Genomic DNA, 21607 nt, shown 5'->3' on the forward strand with positions numbered 1-21607 from the left:
ACAAAATGGACATGATGAAATCAACACAAGAGTGATGGAAAGGAACAACTATCTCTGCCAGGTCATCCTGTGTTCATCAGGCCAGTCAATTTTGCATTCCTGCAGGATTTTTATAGCATGACAAAATCGTGATGGTACATGCCCATTGAACCACATTGCAAATGCACAGTGACTTTGTAAAAGTGAGAAAACATAAACAAATGGACATGATGAATTGTCTGCTGCAAGACAACACAACGAGTGATGGAAAGGAACAACTATCACTGCCCGGCCATCCCGAGTTCATCAGGCCAGTCAATTTTGCATTTCTGCAGGATTTTCGAGCTTGTCAAATTTCTTATGGCATTTGGCATCCTTACCCAGTGTGATATAGTGTTCTCTCTCCAGCCCCACACATACTCCAGGGGTATTGCTCGTATCGCCTACGTCATATCTCTCCTTACTGGACGGGCTCGGGAGTGGGGCACGGCTGTCTGGGAGGCAAGGGCTGAGTGTACTATCCAGTATCAGAACTTTAAGGAGGAGATGATACAGGTTTTTGATCGTTCTGTTTTTGGGAAAGAAGCTTCCTGGTCCCTGTCTTCCCTATGTCAAGGTAATCGATCCATAACGGATTACTCTATAGAGTTTCGCACTCTTGCTGCCTCCAGTAACTGGAACGAGCAGGCGTTGCTCGCTCGTTTTCTGGAGGGACTCCACGCTAAGGTTAAGGATGAGATTCTCTCCCGGAGGTTCCATCCAGCGTGGATTCTTTGATTGAACTCGCTATTCGCATAGAACGACGGGTAGATCTTCGTCACCGAGCTCATGGAAGAGAGCTCGCGTTAACTGTGTCCCCCCTCTCCCCGACACTACCATCTTTCCCCACTGACTCAGGTGTTGAGCCCATGCAGCTGGGGGGTATTCGCATCTCGACTAAGGAGAGGGAACGGAGAATCACCAACCGCCTCTGTCTCTATTGCGGTTCCGCTGGTCATTTTGTCATTTCATGTCCAGTTAAAGGCCAGAGCTCATCAGTAAGCGGAGGGCGACTGATAAGCGCTACTACTCTGTCCTCTCCGTCAAGTACCTATACTACCTTGCCGGTCCATCTACGCTGGACCGGATCGGCAGCTTCCTGCAGTGCATTAATAGACTCTGGGGCGGAGGGCTGTTTTATGGACGAAGCCTGGGCTCGGGAACATGACATTCCTCTCAGACAGTTAGGGGAGCCCACGGTCATGTTCTCCTTGGATGGTAGTCCTCTCCCCAGTATATTATGTGAAACACTACCTTTAACCCTCACAGTATCTGGTAACCATAGTGAGACCATTTCTTTTTTTATTTTTCGTTCACCTTTTACACCTGTTGTGTTGGGTCATCCCTGGCTAGTGTGTCATAATCCTTCTTTTGATTGGTCTAGTAATTCTATCCTTTCCTGGAACGTTTCTTGTCATGTGAAATGTTTAATGTCTGCTATTCCTCCTGTTTCTTCTGCTCCCTCTTCACAGGAGGAACCTGGTGATTTGACAGGATTGCCGGAGGAATATCATGATCTGCGCACGGTCTTCAGTCGGTCCAGAGCCACCTCCCTTCCTCCTCACCGGTCGTATGATTGTTGTACTGATCTCCTCAAGAAGCGTTTAACATCCGGTCCTATCCTTGTTACACCTGACGTCACTAAACAGTTCATTGTCGAGGTAGACGCGTCAGAGGTGGGCGTGGGAGCCATTCTGTCCCAGCGCTCCCATACTGACGATAAGGTCCACCCTTGCGCGTATTTTTCTCATCGCCTGTCGCCGTCGGAACGTAACTATGATGTGGCTAACCGCGAACTGCTCGCCATCCGTTTAGCCCTAGGCGAATGGCGACAGTGGTTGGAGGGGGCGACCGTTCCTTTTGTCGTTTGGACTGACCATAAGAACCTTGAGTACATCCGTTCTGCCAAACGACTTAATGTGCGTCAGGCTCGTTGGGCGCTGTATTTCGCTCATTTCGAGTTCGTTATTTCTTATCGTCTGGGCACTAAGAACACCAAGCCTGATGCTTTATCCCGTCTCTTCAGTTCTTCTGTAGCCTCTACCGACCCCGAGGGAATTCTCCCTGAGGGGCGTGTTGTCGGGTTGAATGTCTGGGGAATTGAGAGACAGGTAAAGCAAGCACTCACTCACACTCCGTCACCGCGCGCTTGTCCTAGTAACCTTCTTTTCGTTCCCGTTTCTACTCGTCTGGCCGTTCTTCAGTGGGCTCACTCTGCCCAGTTAGCTGGCCACCCCGGAGTTCGGGGTACACTTGCATTCTATTCGCCAGCGTTTTTGGTGGCCTACTCAGGAGCGTGACACGCGCCGTTTCGTGGCTGCTTGTTCGGACTGCGCGCAGACTAAGTCCGGTAACTTTCTTCCTGCTTCTGCTCCTGGCCTTGCTGGGTCTCAGTCTGTCCCCAGCCACCGCATCTCTCCTGCCCTTGCTGTGTCTCAGTCTGTCCCCAGCCACCGCATCTCTCCTGGTCCTGTTCCTGCACTTGCTGTGTCTCAGTCTGTCCACAGCCACCGCCTCTCTCCTGTTCCTGGTCTTAGCCTTGCTGTGTCTCAGTCTGTCCCTAGTTGTTACTCTCCTGGCCTGTTTGGTCCTGATTGCTCTAACGCTTACAATTCTCTACCCGTGTCTCATTTTTATAAGAGTTATTGCCCTAGATTCCCTCTTCATCGTTTCCCGTTACGGTCCTGAGGAGAGGAGTTGGGTTCTTTCTCGGGACGTGCTGGACCGTTCGTTGATCAATGATTTCCTCCGTTGCCGCCAGGGTTCCTCCTCGAGTGCGCCAGGAGGCGCTCGGTGAGTGGGGGGGTACTGTCATGTTTTGTCATATATTGTTATGTCTTGTCCCTGTGCTTTCGCTTCTATTTGTTTCCCCCTGCTGGTCTTATTATCTTCCCTCTCTCTCTATCCCTCTCTCTCTCTCTCTCTCTCTCTCTCTCTCTCTCTCTCTCTCTCTCTCTCTCTCTCTCTCTCTCTCTCTCTCTCTCTCTCTCTCTCTCTCTCTCTCTATTGTTCCGTTCCTGCTCCCAGCTGTTCCTCATTCTCCTAACTACCTCGTTTACTCTTTCACACCTGTCCCCTATTTTGCCCTCTGATTAGAGTCCCTATTTCTCCCTCTGTTTCCGCTTCCGTTCTGTCATGTTTTTTGCCTTCATCAGATGCTGCGTGTGAGCAGGTGTCTCTATCAGCTACGGCCTGCGCCAACCCGAAGCGACCTGCAGTCTGTGGCCGCTTCTCCTGTTGTTCCCCTCTACAGACTAGAGGATTTCTGTTATTCCTGTTTGGACATTACCTGTGAAAGATTTCAGGATTAGTCGTTTTCTGTTAAGACTGGAATAAACTCTGTTTCTGTTAAGTCGCTTTTGGGTCCTCATTCACCTGCATAACAATTCCCCAACTTGTCTTTTGAGAGTATTCACTTGTTAAATTAGCTTTTGCACAACTCCCACTTTGCACAATGTTGACATTCTAAGAATGAAATAGATGCGCAAAGCCATCTGTTTTTGTTAACTGAAGCACATGGGTTCAATCCCTGTTCGACATTTATGGTAGATAGCTGATATTATGGAAATGTACTTTCATCACAACAGTGTAAAGAAAAGGTCAATTGTCTTGATATGGCCACTGCGACCTGTATGCTCTAGTCGGCTGGCCCTCGCTACATATTCGTCGCCAGAACCACTGGCTCCAGGTCATCTGTAAGTCTATACTAGGTAAGCTCCACCTTATCAAGGCAATCACAGGCGGCCTAGTCCTTGCGCAGCAGTCCCTTCCAGCTGCAGTCAGAGCAGGAGATGCCCATCTGTAAATAGCCCACCCAATCTACCTACCTCATCGCCATATTGTTTTTATTTACTTTCTGCACTTTTGCACACCAGTATTTCTACTTGCACATCATCATCTGCTCATCTATCACTCCAGTGTTCATTTGCTAAATTGTGACTACTTCAGTACTATGGCATATTTATTGCCTTTTTTTAAAATCCCTTCTATTTTGTTATTGACTGTGAGCTAGTTTGTTCCATGTGTAACTCGTCGCCGGAACCACTGGCTCCAGGTCATCTGTAAGTCTATGCTAGGTAAAGCTCCGCCTTATCAAGGCAATCACAGGCGGCCTAGTCCTCTCGCAGCAGTCCCTTCCAGCTGCAGTCAGAGCAGGAGATGTTCACCCCTCCATGTCCAGACTGCAAATGAATTGCATTGCTTTGCTTTACCTTGGCCAGGTCGCAGTTGTGTATGAGAACTTGTTCTTAACTGGCTTACCTGCAATAATAATGGAGAAATTTAAGAAAATAAGAAACAATTTTTGCTTTCCCAGAAAGGGGGTGTAGCTCAGTGGTAGAGCACATGCTTTGCATGTATGAGGTCCTGGGTTCAATCCCCAGCTTCTCCATGTTTTTTTGCAAAGACCCAACTTCTACTTTCCAGAATGTTGAAATTCTAAGCAGGAAACAGAGATGTGCTAAATAATTTGGTCTTTTAATCTGAAGAACATGCATTCAATCCCTGTTAGTACATTTATAGAACAGAAGTGGCATGGTTGCCAACTTTTATGGCATCATTTTCAAAAACTGAAGTTCATGTTTTCGATCCCTGTCCGTACCTGTTTTAAGAATTGCTGCTATCATTTCATTGTAGTTTCAATGGAGTGGTGTATATATAAAGTACAGTGTATTGATATTGCGTTTTATCTGCAAATTAAATGGGATGGAAGCTCAGAGGGGAGTGCATGCTATATATGTATGAGGTCCTTTCTCCACTGAGTTTGTGTGCCAAATTCACATTTGCACAACTACTATTTTCCAGAATGTTGATATATATATATATATATATTGCAGTATAGGGTGGCATGGTGGCCAAGTGGTAAGGCGTCGGTCTCGTAAACCGAAGACCATGGGTTCAAATCCCATCCGTGCCTTTATAGAAAAGGCTTCAAATTCCATGGAAATTTACATTAATTGGAGGACTTTGTAGAATAATCATGTTGTATCAATATTTGAACACAACTGTTATATTAAGGGAAGTAGAGCCAGTTGGCCCCGAACAAGATGGCGTCTAGTCCTCAACTGTTTTTGAGTTATGGCCATTTATCTGGGATTAAAGGTCCAAAATGAAAATAGAGAAATTATTTTTCCACTTCACGTCAAAGTCAAGGAGCCTCCGGTGTCAATAAAAAAAGAACCAGCCATTTATCTATCGTCATTTAAGAGAAATCGTACAACGACAGATTGGTGATGTTCATGGATAGGTTTTTTTTTTTCCAACGGTTACAGATCCAGTTGCAGAGTGTTCTTACGAATCTTTTAAAGTGAGCTGCGGAGCTCTGCGAGATTTCTGTGATTTTCTATGATTTTCTGAAATAACACACACTCACTAAACCCTCCGTAAATAACTCAGTTCTTAACGTAAAGACTTAAAACTCAGAATTCTGTAAAAGCATACCCCAATCAGGATATGAGTTTATTTATAGCTTCCTGTGCCAACCGGAAGTGCCTTAAATGGTGTCACAGTGGCAGTTTCCAAGGGTTAAAAAGGTCAGATCTTTTCAAAACTTCATATGTGTGATTAAGCAACCCCCATAAACTGTAAGTCAGTCATTTCTCCCAACAGATGTCAAAGAAAAGCTCTCTCTCACACACACACACACAGAAACACACACACAGCAAGGATGGAGTGATAAAGTGCGGTGCTTAAAGACACACAAAGCCTACAATGGCATTTACATATTCTCTAGGCCGTGCCGAGTTCAACAAGATGCCCCGCTTGACCGTAGCTCGCTCGGTCTAAGCACAGCGACCATTAGAAAAGTAGGCCCAAAATGAAGGCTGGCCCTCAATGTCATTTGCTTTTGGGTGACAGTGAGAGAACCGTTAAGGTGAGAAGCACAAATCGACCTCAGGAACGTACCTGAGGTCCTCCCGATCCGTGCAAGCCTAACCTTGACCGTGTGGCATTGACCCATACCAGTTAAAATAAGGTGTTTACATCAAACAGTTTGCATTGACTTCTCTCCCCATAGGAATACATTGCCTGCACCTCTAAATTCAACCTGAAGCCTATGTGGGTTATGAATGCCTTATGAACCTGTCTTCTATGACAGTCCATCAGACCACTATGAGGTCTACCTGTGTTGATTCTAAGCTTCCTGGACCCACCGGAAGTGGTTAAAATCACCCTAAAAGTGTTTATCCATACCCTGCCTGCAGTTTGATAGACATAGTGCATTCAACCCTGTGTAAATCAGTCAATTCTTAACGTAAGGACTTAAAACTCAGGATTCTGTAAAAGCATACCCCAATGAGGATATGTGTTGACTTACAGCTTCCTGTGCCAACCGGAAGTGCCATAATTGGTGTCTCTTGGGCTGTTTCGAGGGGTTAAAAAAGTCAGATCTTTCCAAAACTTCATATATGTGATTAGGCAACCCCCATGAACTGTAAATCAGTCATTTTCCCCGTAAATATTCAAAGGAAAACTAAATCACACACACACAGCTTGGAAGTAGGGACCCATTGGGGTTTGTAGAGACATACACTGCCTGCATTAATTAACCTTGTTGGAACTTTTAAAGAACCGTCGGACCTAGAATTCCGAAGCTTTAGAATCCTGTTCTAGACCTCCGGTCGATAGTGCGTGGTGAGTTACGTGGCTCTAGACAGTTCTCGGACCGAGAAACAGCTTCATACATTTGCAATGACTTCTATTCATTTTTGCATCACGAAAATGGCGACATTTAGAAATGTCCCAGAGTCGCAAGACTAGGTGCATTGCGACCGTCTCGTCCCATATAGACAGACCCCAACGTTTCTGTCCGATAGCTCATTCAAGGACCCCGTAGCAAGTCATGGAAAAAAGTGGATTTTCAGCACCAATTAGGGTTTTGCTCGGACACCAAATGACCGATCGAGCCGAAACTTGGGATTCGGGGTCGCCTCAGCAAGGTCTACACGTAACATAAGAAATGGACCCGCAGCTAGAACGTAACTACGTGTTTTATGGTTTTTTTATGGTTTGAACCGAAGGCGTTGTGAATTTTGGGCCAGCTCTGAAGTATGTGATAGTTGGCTACAAAACGAGTTGGAAAAAGTGGGTTTGGTGTCAATTGGTATCAGTTTGGTGTCAGAATGATATCTAATTGACTGATGGACGGTGACTTGCTGGTGACTCTTGTCCATTTGCAATATGTTTAAACAGTGAGGTACCATCACCAAAAGTGACATTCTGAAATCAACCCTAACGAGCCATTGAGATGAACCAGAATCACTGCCCAGCCATCCCGAGTTCATCGGGCCAGTCAATTTCACATTCCTGCAGGATTTTTATAGCATGACAAATTCGTGATGGTACCTGCCCATTGAACCATATTGCAAATGCACAGTGACTTTGCAAAAGTGAGAAAGCATAAACAAATGGACACGGTGAAATCAACACAACGAGTGATGGAAAGGTACAACTCTCACTGCTCGGCCATCCTGTGTTCATCAGGCCAGTCAATTTTGCATTTTTGAGCATGTCAAATTTCATATGGTAAATGCCCATTGAACCATATTGCAAATGCACGTGCACTTGCAATATGATTGTATAGGGAAAAAACATCACCAAATGGACATGATGAAATCAACACAACGAGTGATGGAACGGAACAACTATCACTGCCCGGCCATCCTGTGTTCCCATAGTGGGCATTAATATCAGAATGACCGGTAAATGCATTTACAAGCATATTTTTATTTTTGGGTTACCAGGTGCCTATTTTCAATCACCAGTTGAACAACAATGTGTATCCATCAGAATATTTTAAACAGTCCATAAAGCACTCAGGACGGCCCCCATAGATAGAGGGCCGTAGTAGGGTACTCCCATAGCGGGCATGGACAATAGGAGTCCTGGTAAATGCATTTACAACCATATTTTTATATTTGGGTTACTAGTTGCACGTGCATTTGCAATATGATTCTATAGTGAAAAAACATCACAAAATGGACATGATGAAATCAACACAAGAGTGATGGAAAGGAACAACTATCTCTGCCAGGCCATCCTGTGTTCATCAGGCCAGTCAATTTTGCATTCCTGCAGGATTTTTATAGCATGACAAAATCGTGATGGTACATGCCCATTGAACCACATTGCAAATGCACAGTGACTTTGTAAAAGTGAGAAAACATAAACAAATGGACATGATGAAATCAACACAACGAGTGATGGATTGTCTGCTGCTCGACATGCCGTTGATAAGGAACAACTATCACTGCCCGGCCATCCCGAGTTCATCAGGCCAGTCAATTTTGCATTTCTGCAGGATTTTCTGAGCTTGTCAAATTTCTTATGGCATTTGGCATCCTTACCCAGTGTGATATAGTGTTCTCTCTCCAGCCCCACACGTACTCCAGGGGTATTGCTCGTATCGCCTACGTCATATCTCTCCTTACTGGACGGGCTCGGGAGTGGGGCACGGCTGTCTGGGAGGCAAGGGCTGAGTGTACTATCCAGTATCAGAACTTTAAGGAGGAGATGATACAGGTTTTTGATCGTTCTGTTTTTGGGAAAGAAGCTTCCTGGTCCCTGTCTTCCCTATGTCAAGGTAATCGATCCATAACGGATTACTCTATAGAGTTTCGCACTCTTGCTGCCTCCAGTAACTGGAACGAGCAGGCGTTGCTCGCTCGTTTTCTGGAGGGACTCCACGCTAAGGTTAAGGATGAGATTCTCTCCCGGGAGGTTCCATCCAGCGTGGATTCTTTGATTGAACTCGCTATTCGCATAGAACGACGGGTAGATCTTCGTCACCGAGCTCATGGAAGAGAGCTCGCGTTAACTGTGTCCCCCCTCTCCCCGACACTACCATCTTTCCCCACTGACTCAGGTGTTGAGCCCATGCAGCTGGGGGGTATTCGCATCTCGACTAAGGAGAGGGAACGGAGAATCACCAACCGCCTCTGTCTCTATTGCGGTTCCGCTGGTCATTTTGTCATTTCATGTCCAGTTAAAGGCCAGAGCTCATCAGTAAGCGGAGGGCGACTGATAAGCGCTACTACTCTGTCCTCTCCGTCAAGTACCTGTACTACCTTGCCGGTCCATCTACGCTGGACCGGATCGGCAGCTTCCTGCAGTGCATTAATAGACTCTGGGGCGGAGGGCTGTTTTATGGACGAAGCCTGGGCTCGGGAACATGACATTCCTCTCAGACAGTTAGGGGAGCCCACGGTCATGTTCTCCTTGGATGGTAGTCCTCTCCCCAGTATATTATGTGAAACACTACCTTTAACCCTCACAGTATCTGGTAACCATAGTGAGACCATTTCTTTTTTATTTTTCGTTCACCTTTTACACCTGTTGTGTTGGGTCATCCCTGGCTAGTGTGTCATAATCCTTCTTTTGATTGGTCTAGTAATTCTATCCTTTCCTGGAACGTTTCTTGTCATGTGAAATGTTTAATGTCTGCTATTCCTCCTGTTTCTTCTGCTCCCTCTTCACAGGAGGAACCTGGTGATTTGACAGGATTGCCGGAGGAATATCATGATCTGCGCACGGTCTTCAGTCGGTCCAGAGCCACCTCCCTTCCTCCTCACCGGTCGTATGATTGTTGTACTGATCTCCTCAAGAAGCGTTTAACATCCGGTCCTATCCTTGTTACACCTGACGTCACTAAACAGTTCATTGTCGAGGTAGACGCGTCAGAGGTGGGCGTGGGAGCCATTCTGTCCCAGCGCTCCCATACTGACGATAAGGTCCACCCTTGCGCGTATTTTTCTCATCGCCTGTCGCCGTCGGAACGTAACTATGATGTGGCTAACCGCGAACTGCTCGCCATCCGTTTAGCCCTAGGCGAATGGCGACAGTGGTTGGAGGGGGCGACCGTTCCTTTTGTCGTTTGGACTGACCATAAGAACCTTGAGTACATCCGTTCTGCCAAACGACTTAATGTGCGTCAGGCTCGTTGGGCGCTGTATTTCGCTCATTTCGAGTTCGTTATTTCTTATCGTCTGGGCACTAAGAACACCAAGCCTGATGCTTTATCCCGTCTCTTCAGTTCTTCTGTAGCCTCTACCGACCCCGAGGGAATTCTCCCTGAGGGGCGTGTTGTCGGGTTGAATGTCTGGGGAATTGAGAGACAGGTAAAGCAAGCACTCACTCACACTCCGTCACCGCGCGCTTGTCCTAGTAACCTTCTTTTCGTTCCCGTTTCTACTCGTCTGGCCGTTCTTCAGTGGGCTCACTCTGCCCAGTTAGCTGGCCACCCGGAGTTCGGGGTACACTTGCATTCTATTCGCCAGCGTTTTTGGTGGCCTACTCAGGAGCGTGACACGCGCCGTTTCGTGGCTGCTTGTTCGGACTGCGCGCAGACTAAGTCCGGTAACTTTCTTCCTGCTTCTGCTCCTGGCCTTGCTGGGTCTCAGTCTGTCCCCAGCCACCGCATCTCTCCTGCCCTTGCTGTGTCTCAGTCTGTCCCCAGCCACCGCATCTCTCCTGGTCCTGTTCCTGCACTTGCTGTGTCTCAGTCTGTCCACAGCCACCGCCTCTCTCCTGTTCCTGGTCTTAGCCTTGCTGTGTCTCAGTCTGTCCCTAGTTGTTACTCTCCTGGCCTGTTTGGTCCTGATTGCTCTAACGCTTACAGTTCTCTACCCGTGTCTCATTTTTATAAGAGTTATTGCCCTAGATTCCCTCTTCATCGTTTCCCGTTACGGTCCTGAGGAGAGGAGTTGGGTTCTTTCTCGGGACGTGCTGGACCGTTCGTTGATCAATGATTTCCTCCGTTGCCGCCAGGGTTCCTCCTCGAGTGCGCCAGGAGGCGCTCGGTGAGTGGGGGGGTACTGTCATGTTTTGTCATATATTGTCATGTCTTGTCCCTGTGCTTTCGCTTCTATTTGTTTCCCCCTGCTGGTCTTATTATCTTCCCTCTCTCTCTATCTCTCTCTCTCTCTCTCTCTCTCTCTCTCTCTCTCTCTCTCTCTCTCTCTCTCTCTCTCTCTCTCTCTCTCTCTCTCTCTCTCTCTCTCTCTCTCTCTCTCTCTCTCTCTCTCTCTCTCTCTCTCTCTCTCTCTCTCTCTCTCTCTCTCTCTATTGTTCCGTTCCTGCTCCCAGCTGTTCCTCATTCTCCTAACTACCTCGTTTACTCTTTCACACCTGTCCCCTATTTTGCCCTCTGATTAGAGTCCCTATTTCTCCCTCTGTTTCCGCTTCCGTTCTGTCATGTTTTTTGCCTTCATCAGATGCTGCGTGTGAGCAGGTGTCTCTATCAGCTACGGCCTGCGCCAACCCGAAGCGACCTGCAGTCTGTGGCCGCTTCTCCTGTTGTTCCCCTCTACAGACTAGAGGATTTCTGTTATTCCTGTTTGGACATTACCTGTGAAAGATTTCAGGATTAGTCATTTTCTGTTAAGACTGGAATAAACTCTGTTTCTGTTAAGTCGCTTTTGGGTCCTCATTCACCTGCATAACAATTCCCCAACTTGTCTTTTGAGAGTATTCACTTGTTAAATTAGCTTTTGCACAACTCCCACTTTGCACAATGTTGACATTCTAAGAATGAAATAGATGCGCAAAGCCATCTGTTTTTGTTAACTGAAGCACATGGGTTCAATCCCTGTTCGACATTTATGGTAGATAGCTGATATTATGGAAATGTACTTTCATCACAACAGTGTAAAGAAAAGGTCAATTGTCTTGATATGGCCACTGCGACCTGTATGCTCTAGTCGGCTGGCCCTCGCTACATATTCGTCGCCAGAACCACTGGCTCCAGGTCATCTGTAAGTCTATACTAGGTAAAGCTCCACCTTATCAAGGCAATCACAGGCGGCCTAGTCCTTGCGCAGCAGTCCCTTCCAGCTGCAGTCAGAGCAGGAGATGCCCATCTGTAAATAGCCCACCCAATCTACCTACCTCATCGCCATATTGTTTTTATTTACTTTCTGCACTTTTGCACACCAGTATTTCTACTTGCACATCATCATCTGCTCATCTATCACTCCAGTGTTCATTTGCTAAATTGTGACTACTTCAGTACTATGGCATATTTATTGCCTTTTTTAAAAATCCCTTCTATTTTGTTATTGACTGTGAGCTAGTTTGTTCCATGTGTAACTCGTCGCCAGAACCACTGGCTCCAGGTCATCTGTAAGTCTATGCTAGGTAAAGCTCCGCCTTATCAAGGCAATCACAGGCGGCCTAGTCCTCTCGCAGCAGTCCCTTCCAGCTGCAGTCAGAGCAGGAGATGTTCACCCCTCCATGTCCAGACTGCAAATGAATTGCATTGCTTTGCTTTACCTTGGCCAGGTCGCAGTTGTGTATGAGAACTTGTTCTTAACTGGCTTACCTGCAATAATAATGGAGAAATTTAAGAAAATAAGAAACAATTTTTTCTTTCCCAGAAAGGGGGTGTAGCTCAGTGGTAGAGCACATGCTTTGCATGTATGAGGTCCTGGGTTCAATCCCCAGCTTCTCCATGTTTTTTTGCAAAGACCCAACTTCTACTTTCCAGAATGTTGAAATTCTAAGCAGGAAACAGAGATGTGCTAAATAATTTGGTCTTTTAATCTGAAGAACATGCGTTCAATCCCTGTTAGTACATTTATAGAACAGAAGTGGCATGGTTGCCAACTTTTATGGCATCATTTTCAAAAACTGAAGTTCATGTTTTCGATCCCTGTCCGTACCTGTTTTAAGAATTGCTGCTATCATTTCATTGTAGTTTCAATGGAGTGGTGTATATATAAAGTACAGTGTATTGATATTGCGTTTTATCTGCAAATTAAATGGGATGGAAGCTCAGAGGGAGTGCATGCTATATATGTATGAGGTCCTTTCTCCACTGAGTTTGTGTGCCAAATTCACATTTGCACAACTACTATTTTCCAGAATGTTGATATATATATATATATTGCAGTATAGGGTGGCATGGTGGCCAAGTGGTAAGGCGTCGGTCTCGTAAACTGAAGACCATGGGTTCAAATCCCATTCGTGCCTTTATAGAAAAGGCTTCAAATTCCATGGAAATTTACATTAATTGGAGGACTTTGTAAAAGAATCATGTTGTATCAATATTTGAACACAACTGTTATATTAAGGGGAAGTAGAGCCAGTTGGCCCCGAACAAGATGGCGTCTAGTCCTCAACTGTTTTTGAGTTATGGCCATTTATCTGGGATTAAAGGTCCAAAATGAAAATAGAGAAATTATTTTTCCACTTCACGTCAAAGTCAAGGAGCCTCCGGTGTCAATAAAAAAAGAACCAGCCATTTATCTATCGTCATTTAAGAGAAATCGTACAACGACAGATTGGTGATGTTCATGGATAGGTGTTTTTTTTCCAACGGTTACAGATCCAGTTGCAGAGTGTTCTTACGAATCTTTTTAAAGTGAGCTGCGGAGCTCTGCGAGATTTCTGTGATTTTCTATGATTTTCTGAAATAACACACACTCACTAAACCCTCCGTAAATAACTCAGTTCTTAACGTAAAGACTTAAAACTCAGAATTCTGTAAAAGCATACCCCAATCAGGATATGAGTTTATTTATAGCTTCCTGTGCCAACCGGAAGTGCCTTAAATGGTGTCACAGTGGCAGTTTCCAAGGGTTAAAAAGGTCAGATCTTTTCAAAACTTCATATGTGTGATTAAGCAACCCCCATAAACTGTAAGTCAGTCATTTCTCCCAACAGATGTCAAAGAAAAGCTCTCTCTCACACACACACACACAGAAACACACACACAGCAAGGATGGAGTGATAAAGTGCGGTGCTTAAAGACACACAAAGCCTACAATGGCATTTACATATTCTCTAGGCCGTGCCGAGTTCAACAAGATGCCCCGCTTGACCGTAGCTCGCTCGGTCTAAGCACAGCGACCATTAGAAAAGTAGGCCCAAAATGAAGGCTGGCCCTCAATGTCATTTGCTTTTGGGTGACAGTGAGAGAACCGTTAAGGTGAGAAGCACAAATCGACCTCAGGAACGTACCTGAGGTCCTCCCGATCCGTGCAAGCCTAACCTTGACCGTGTGGCATTAACCCATACCAGTTAAAAGAAGGTGTTTATATCAAACAGTTTGCATTGACTTCTCTCCCCATAGGAATACATTGCCTGCACCTCTAAATTCAACCTGAACGCTATGTGGGTTATGAATGCCTTATGAACCTGTCGTCTATGACAGTCCATCAGACCACTATGAGGTCTACCTGTGTCGATTCTAAGCTTCCTGGAGCAACCGGAAGTGGTTAAATTGACCCAAAAGGTGTTTTGATGTACATAACCTTCAAAGGTGAAAATGACTACATTCAACCCTTTGTAGATCGTAGATCAGTCCATTCTTAACTTAAAGACTTAAAACTCAGGATTCTGTAAGTGGCTATGTGAATCAAGACATGTGTTTACTTATAGCTTCCTGTGCCAACCGGAAGTGCCTTTAATTGGGTCACACTGTCTGTTTTGAAGGGTTAAAAAAGTCACATCCTTCCTAAACTTCATATGTGTGACTAGGTAACCCTCATGAACTGTAAATCAGTCATTTCTCCCAACAGATGTCAAAGAAAAGCTCTCACACGCACACACAGCAAGGATGGAGTTAAAAAGTGCGGTGCTCAAAGACACAGAGAGCAGGCAACGGCATAAACATAATCTCTAGGCCGTGCCGAGTTCAACGAGATATCCCGCTTGACCGTAGCTCGCTCGGTCTAAGTGCAGCGACCATTAGAAAAGTAGGCCCAAAATGAAGCCTGCCCCACAACGTCATTTGCTTTTGGGTGACAGTGAGAGAACTGTTAGGGTGAGAAGCACAATTCGACCTCAGGTATGTTCCTAAGGTCCTTCCGATCTGTGCAAGCCTAACATTGACCGTGTGGCATTAACCCTTAATAGTTAAAAGAAGGTGTTTACTTCAAAGAGTTTGCATTGACTTCTCTCCCCATAGGAATACATTGCCTGCACCCCTAAATTCAACCTGAAGCCTATATGGGTTATGAATGCCGTATGAACCTGTCTTTGGTAACAGTCCATCAGGCCAGTATGAGGTCTACCTGTGTTGATTCTAAGCTTCCTGGACCAACCGGAAGTGGTTAAAATCATCCTAAAAGTGTATATCCATACCCTGCCTGCAGTTTGATAGACATAGTGCATTCAACCCTGTGTAAATCAGTCAATTCTTAACGTAAAGACTTAAAACTCAGGATTCTGTAAAAGCATACCCCAGTGAGGATATGTGTTGACGTATAGCTTCCTGTGCCAACCGGAAGTGCCATAATTGGTGTCTCTTGGGCTGTTTCGAGGGGTTAAAAAAGTCAGATCTTTCCAAAACTTCATATATGTGATTAGGCAACCCCCATGAACTGTAAATCAGTCATTTTCCCCGTAAAATTTCAAAGGAAAACTAAATCACACACACACACACACAGCTTGGAAGTAGGGACCCATTGGGCTGCGTAGAGACATACACTGCCTGCATTAATTAACCTTGTTGGAACTTTTAAAGAACCGTCGGACCTAGAGTTCCGAAACTTTAGAATCCTGTTCTAGACCTCCGGTTGATAGTGCGTGGTGAGTTACGTGGGTCTAGACAGTTCTCGGACCGAGAAACAGCTTCATACATTTGCAATGACTTCTATTCATTTTTGCATCACGAAAATGGCGACATTTAGAAATGTCCCAGAGTCGCAAGACTAGGTGCATTGCGACCGTCTCGTCCCATATAGACAGACCCCAACGTTTCTGTTCGATAGCTCATTCAAGGACCCCGTAGCAAGTCATGGAAAAAAGTGGATTTTCAGCACCAATTAGGGTTTTGCTCGGACACCAAATGACCGATCGAGCCGAAACTTGGGATTCGGGGTCGCCTCAGCAAGGTCTACACGTAACATAAGAAATGGACCCGCAGCTAGAACGTAACTACGTGTTTTATGGTTTTTTTATGGTTTGAACCGAAGGCGTTGTGAATTTTGGGCCAGCTCTGAAGTATGTGATAGTTGGCTACAAAACGAGTTGGAAAAAGTGGGTTTGGTGTCAATTGGTATCAGTTTGGTGTCAGAATGATATCTAATTGACTGATGGACGGTGACTTGCTGGTGACTCTTGTCCATTTGCAATATGTTTAAACAGTGAGGTACCATCACCAAAAGTGACATTCTGAAATCAACCCTAACGAGCCATTGAGATGAACCAGAATCACCGCCCAGCCATCCCGTGTTCATCGGGCCAGTCAATTTCACATTCCTGCAGGATTTTTATAGCATGACAAATTCGTGATGGTACCTGCCCATTGCAAATGCACAGTGACTTTGCAAAAGTGAGAAAACATAAACAAATGGACATGATGAAATCAACACAACGAGTGATGGAAAGGTACAACTCTCACTGCTCGGCCATCCTGTGTTCATCAGGCCAGTCAATTTTGCATTTTTGAGCATGTCAAATTTCATATGGTAAATGCCCATTGAACCATATTGCAAATGTACGTGCACTTGCAATATGATTGTATAGTGAAAAAACATCACCAAATGGACATGATGAAATCAACACAACGAGTGATGGAACGGAACAACTATCACTGCCCGGCCATCCTGTGTTCCCATAGCGGGTATTAATATCAGAATGACCGGTAAATGCATTTACAACCATATTTTTATTTTTGGGTTACCAGGTGCCTATTTTCAATCACCAGTTGCACAACAATGCGTATCCATCAGAATATTTTAAACAGTCCATAAAGCACTCAGGACGGCCCCCATAGATAGAGGGCCGTAGTAGGGTACTCCCATAGCGGGCATGGACAATAGGAGTCCTGGTAAATGCATTTACAACCATATTTTTATATTTGGGTTACTAGTTGCACGTGCATTTGCAATATGATTCTATAGTGAAAAACATCACCAAATGGACATGATGAAATCAACACAACGAGTGATGGAAAGGAACAACTATCTCTGCCAGGCCATCCTGTGTTCATCAGGCCAGTCAATTTTGCATTCCTGCAGGATTTTTATAGCATGACAAAATCGTGATGGTACATGCCCATTGAACCACATTGCAAATGCACAGTGACTTTGCAAAAGTGAGAAAACATAAACAAATGGACATGATGAAATCAACACAACGAGTGATGGAAAGGAACAACTATCACTGCCCGGCCATCCCGAGTTCATCAGGCCAGTCAATTTTGCATTTCTGCAGGATTTTCGAGCTTGTCAAATTTCTTATGGCATTTGGCCCCCAAAAAAGTGACTTTTGACTTTGACTTTTGACTTTTGACTTCCGATGAAATCATATTGTAAATGGACAAATCAAATCAAATCAAATCAAATTTATTTATATAGCCCTTCGTACATCAGCTGATATCTCAAAGTGCTGTACAGAAACCCAGCCTAAAACCCCAAACAGCAAACAATGCAGGTGTAAAAGCACGGTGGCTAGGAAAAACTCCCTAGAAAGGCCAAAACCTAGGAAGAAACCTAGAGAGGAACCGGGCTATGTGGGGTGGCCAGTCCTCTTCTGGCTGTGCCGGGTAGAGATTGTAACAGAACATGACCAAGATGTTCAAATGTTCATAAATGACCAGCATGGTCAAATAATAATAAGGCAGAACAGTTGAAACTGGAGCAGCAGCACAGTCAGGTGGACTGGGGACAGCAAGGAGCCATCATGTCAGGTAGTCCTGGGGCACGGTCCTAGGGCTCAGGTCCTCCGAGAGAGAGAAAGAAAGAGAGAATTAGAGAGAGCATATGTGGGGTGGCCAGTCCTCTTCTGGCTGTGCCGGGTGGAGATTATAACAGAACGTGGCCAAGATGTTCAAATGTTCATAAATGACCAGCATGGTTGAATAATAGTAAGGCAGAACAGTTGAAACTGGAGCAGGAGCATGGCCAGGTGGACTGGGGACAGCAAGGAGTCCTCATGTCAGGTAGTCCTGGGACATGGTCCTAGGGCCCAGGCCAGTTGAAACTGGAGCAGCAGCATGGCCAGGTGGACTGGGGACAGCAAGGAGTCATCATGTCAGGTAGTCCTGGGGCATGGTCCTAGGGCTCAGGTCCTCCGAGAGAGAGAAAGAAAGAGAGAAGGAGAGAATTAGAGAACGCACACTTAGATTCACACAGGACACCTGAATAGGACAGGAGAAGTACTCCAGATAAACAAACTGACCCTAGCCCCCGACACATAAACTACTGCAGCATAAATACTGGAGGCTGAGACAGGAGGGGTCAGGAGACACTGTGGCCCCATCCGAGGACACCCCGGACAGGGCCAAACAGGAAGGATATAACCCCACCCACTTTGCCAAAGCACAGCCCCCACACCACTAGAGGGAAATCTTCAACCACCAACTTACCATCCTGAGACAAGGCCGAGTATAGCCCACAAAGATCTCCGAGACGGTACAACCCAAGAGGGGGGGAACCCAGACAGGCCGACCACAACAGTGAATCAACCCACCCAGGTGACGCACCCCCCCCAGGGACGGCACGAGAGAGCCCCAGCAAGCCAGTGACTCAGCCCCCGTAACAGGGTTAGAGGCAAAGAATCCCAGTGAAAAGAGGGGAACCGGCCAGGCAGAGACAGCAAGGGCGGTTCGTTGCTCCAGAGCCTTTCCGTTCACCTTCCCCCTCCTGGGCCAGACTACACTCAATCATATGACCCACTGAAGAGATGAGTCTTCAGTAAAGACTTAAAGGTTGAGACCGAGTTTGCGTCTCTGACATGGGTAGGCAGACCGTTCCATAAAAATGGAGCTCTATAGGAGAAAGCCCTGCCTCCAGCTTAGAAATTCTAGGGACAATTAGGAGGCCTGCGTCTTGTGACCGTAGCGTACGTGTAGGTATGTACGGCAGGACCAAATCAGAGAGGTAGGTAGGAGCAAGCCCATGTAATGCTTTGTAGGTTAGCAGTAAAACCTTGAAATCAGCCCTTGCTTTGACAGGAAGCCAGTGTAGAGAGGCTAGCACTGGAGTAATATGATCAAATTTTTTGGATCTAGTCAGGATTCTAGCAGCCGTATTTAGCACTAACTGAAGTTTATTTAGTGCTTTATCCGGGTAGCCGGAAAATAGAGCATTGCAGTAGTCTAACCTAGAAGTGACAAAAGCATGGATTAATTTTTCTGCATCATTTTTGGACAGAAAGTTTCTGATTTTTGCAATGTTACGTAGATGGAAAAAAGCTGTCCTCGAAATGGTCTTGATATGTTCTTCAAAAGAGAGATCAGGGTCCAGAGTAACGCCGAGGTCCTTCACAGTTTTATTTGAGACGACTGTACAACCATTAAGATTAATTGTCAGATTCAACAGAAGATCTCTTTGTTTCTTGGGACCTAGAACAAGCATCTCTGTTTTGTCCGAGTTTAATAGTAGAAAGTTTGCAGCCATCCACTTCCTTATGTCTGAAACACATGCTTCTAGCGAGGGCGATTTTGGGGCTTCACCATGTTTCATTGAAATGTACAGCTGTGTGTCATCCGCATAGCAGTGAAAGTTTACATTATGTTTTCGAATAACATCCCCAAGAGGTAAAATATATAGTGAAAACAATAGTGGTCCTAAAACAGAACCTTGAGGAACACCGAAATGTACAGTTGATTTCCTTCAAGACTAGTCATTCAACTGAGACTGCTCTCCTCTGTATCACGGAGGCGCTCCGCACTGCTAAAGCTAACTCTCTCTCCTCTGCTCTCATCCTTCTAGATCTATCGGCTGCCTTCGATACTGTGAACCATCAGATCCTCCTCTCCACCCTCTCCGAGTTGGGCATCTCCGGCGCGGCCCACGCTTGGATTGCGTCCTACCTGACAGGTCGCTCCTACCAGGTGGCGTGGCGAGAATCTGTCTCCTCACCACGCGCTCTCACCACTGGTGTCCCCCAGGGCTCTGTTCTTGGCCCTCTCCTATTCTCGCTATACACCAAGTCACTTGGCTCTGTCATAACCTCACATGGTCTCTCTTATCATTGCTATGCAGACGACACACAATTAATCTTCTCCTTTCCCCCTTCTGATGACCAGGTGGCGAATCGCATCTCTGCATGTCTGGCAGACATATCAGTGTGGATGACGGATCACCACCTCAAGCTGAACCTCGGCAAGACGGAGCTGCTCTTCCTCCCGGGGAAGGACTGCCCGTTCCATGATCTCGCCATCACGGTTGACAACTCCATTGTGTCCTCCTCCCAGAGCGCCAAGAACCTTGGCGTGATCCTGGACAACACCCTGTCGTTCTCAACTAACATCAAGGCGGTGGCCCGTTCCTGTAGGTTCATGCTCTACAACATCCGCAGAGTACGACCCTGCCTCACACAGGAAGCGGCGCAGGTCCTAATCCAGGCACTTGTCATCTCCCGTCTGGATTACTGCAACTCACTGTTGGCTGGGCTCCCTGCCTGTGCCATTAAACCCCTTCAACTCATCCAGAACGCCGCAGCCCGTCTGGTGTTCAACCTTCCCAAGTTCTCTCACGTCACCCCGCTCCTCCGTTCTCTCCACTGGCTTCCAGTTGAAGCTCGCATCCGCTACAAGACCATGGTGCTTGCCTACGGAGCTGTGAGGGGAACGGCACCTCAGTACCTCCAGGCTCTGATCAGGCCCTACACCCAAACAAGGGCACTGCGTTTATCCACCTCTGGCCTGCTCGCCTCCCTACCATTGAGGAAGTACAGCTCCCGCTCAGCCCAGTCAAAACTGTTCGCTGCCCTGGCCCCCCCAATGGTGGAACAAACTCCCTCACGACGCTAGGACAGCGGAGTCAATCACCACCTTCCGGAGACACCTGAAACCCCACCTCTTTAAGGAATACCTAGGATAGGTTAAGTAATCCCTCTCACCCCACCCCCCCCCTAAGTTTTAGATGCACTATTGTTAAGTGACTGTCCCACTGGATGTCATAAGGTGAATGCACCAATTTGTAAGTCGCTCTGGATAAGAGCGTCTGCTAAATGACTTAAATGTTAAATGTAAATGTAAATTTGTCAGAGGACAAACCATTCACAGAGACAAACTGATATCTTTCCGACAGATAAGACCTAAACCAGGCCAGAACATGTCCGTGTAGACCAATTTGGGTTTCCAATCTCTCCAAAAGAATGTGGTGATCGATGGTATCAAAGGCAGCACTAAGGTCTAGGAGCACGAGGACAGATGCAGAGCCTCGGTCCGATGCCATCAAAATGTCATTTACCACCTTCACAAGTGCCGTCTCAGTGCTATGATGGGGTCTAAAACCAGACTGAAGCATTTCGTATACATTGTTTGTCTTCAGGAAGGCAGTGAGTTGCTGCGCAACAGCCTTCTCTAAAATCTTTGAGAGGAATGGAAGATTTGATATAGGCCGATAGTTTTTTATATTTTCTGGGTCAAGGTTTGGCTTTTTCAAGAGAGGCTTTATTACTGCCACTTTTAGTGAGTTTGGTACACATCCGGTGGATAGAGAGCTGTTTATTATGTTCAACATAGGAGGGCCAAGCACAGGAAGCAGCTCTTTCAGTAGTTTAGTTGGAATAGGGTCCAGTATACAGCTTGAAGGTTTAGAGGCCATGATTATTTTCATCATTGTGTCAAGAGATATAGTACTAAAACACTTGAGCGTCTCTCTTGATCCTAGGTCCTGGCAGAGTTGTGCAGACT

At 46.1% G+C, this 21607-nt stretch overlaps 4 non-coding genes across 4 annotated transcripts; all 4 read left to right on the top strand.

Annotated features, from left to right (window-relative positions):
* Window positions 1-4336: 4336 nt before the first annotated feature.
* On the top strand, window positions 4337-4408 carry trnaa-ugc. Its single transcript has one exon. It is a non-coding gene; the product is annotated as a tRNA-Ala (tRNA).
* Window positions 4409-4861: 453 nt separating this feature from the next.
* trnat-cgu lies at window positions 4862-4933 on the top strand. Its single transcript has one exon. It is a non-coding gene; the product is annotated as a tRNA-Thr (tRNA).
* Window positions 4934-12392: 7459 nt separating this feature from the next.
* On the top strand, window positions 12393-12464 carry trnaa-ugc. Its single transcript has one exon. It is a non-coding gene; the product is annotated as a tRNA-Ala (tRNA).
* A 448-nt stretch (window positions 12465-12912) lies between these two features.
* Window positions 12913-12984, top strand: trnat-cgu. The gene has a single exon. It is a non-coding gene; the product is annotated as a tRNA-Thr (tRNA).
* Window positions 12985-21607: the final 8623 nt, after the last annotated feature.

Source organism: Oncorhynchus gorbuscha, unplaced genomic scaffold (assembly GCF_021184085.1).
Source record: "Oncorhynchus gorbuscha isolate QuinsamMale2020 ecotype Even-year unplaced genomic scaffold, OgorEven_v1.0 Un_scaffold_2876, whole genome shotgun sequence".
Taxonomy (NCBI): domain Eukaryota; kingdom Metazoa; phylum Chordata; class Actinopteri; order Salmoniformes; family Salmonidae; genus Oncorhynchus; species Oncorhynchus gorbuscha.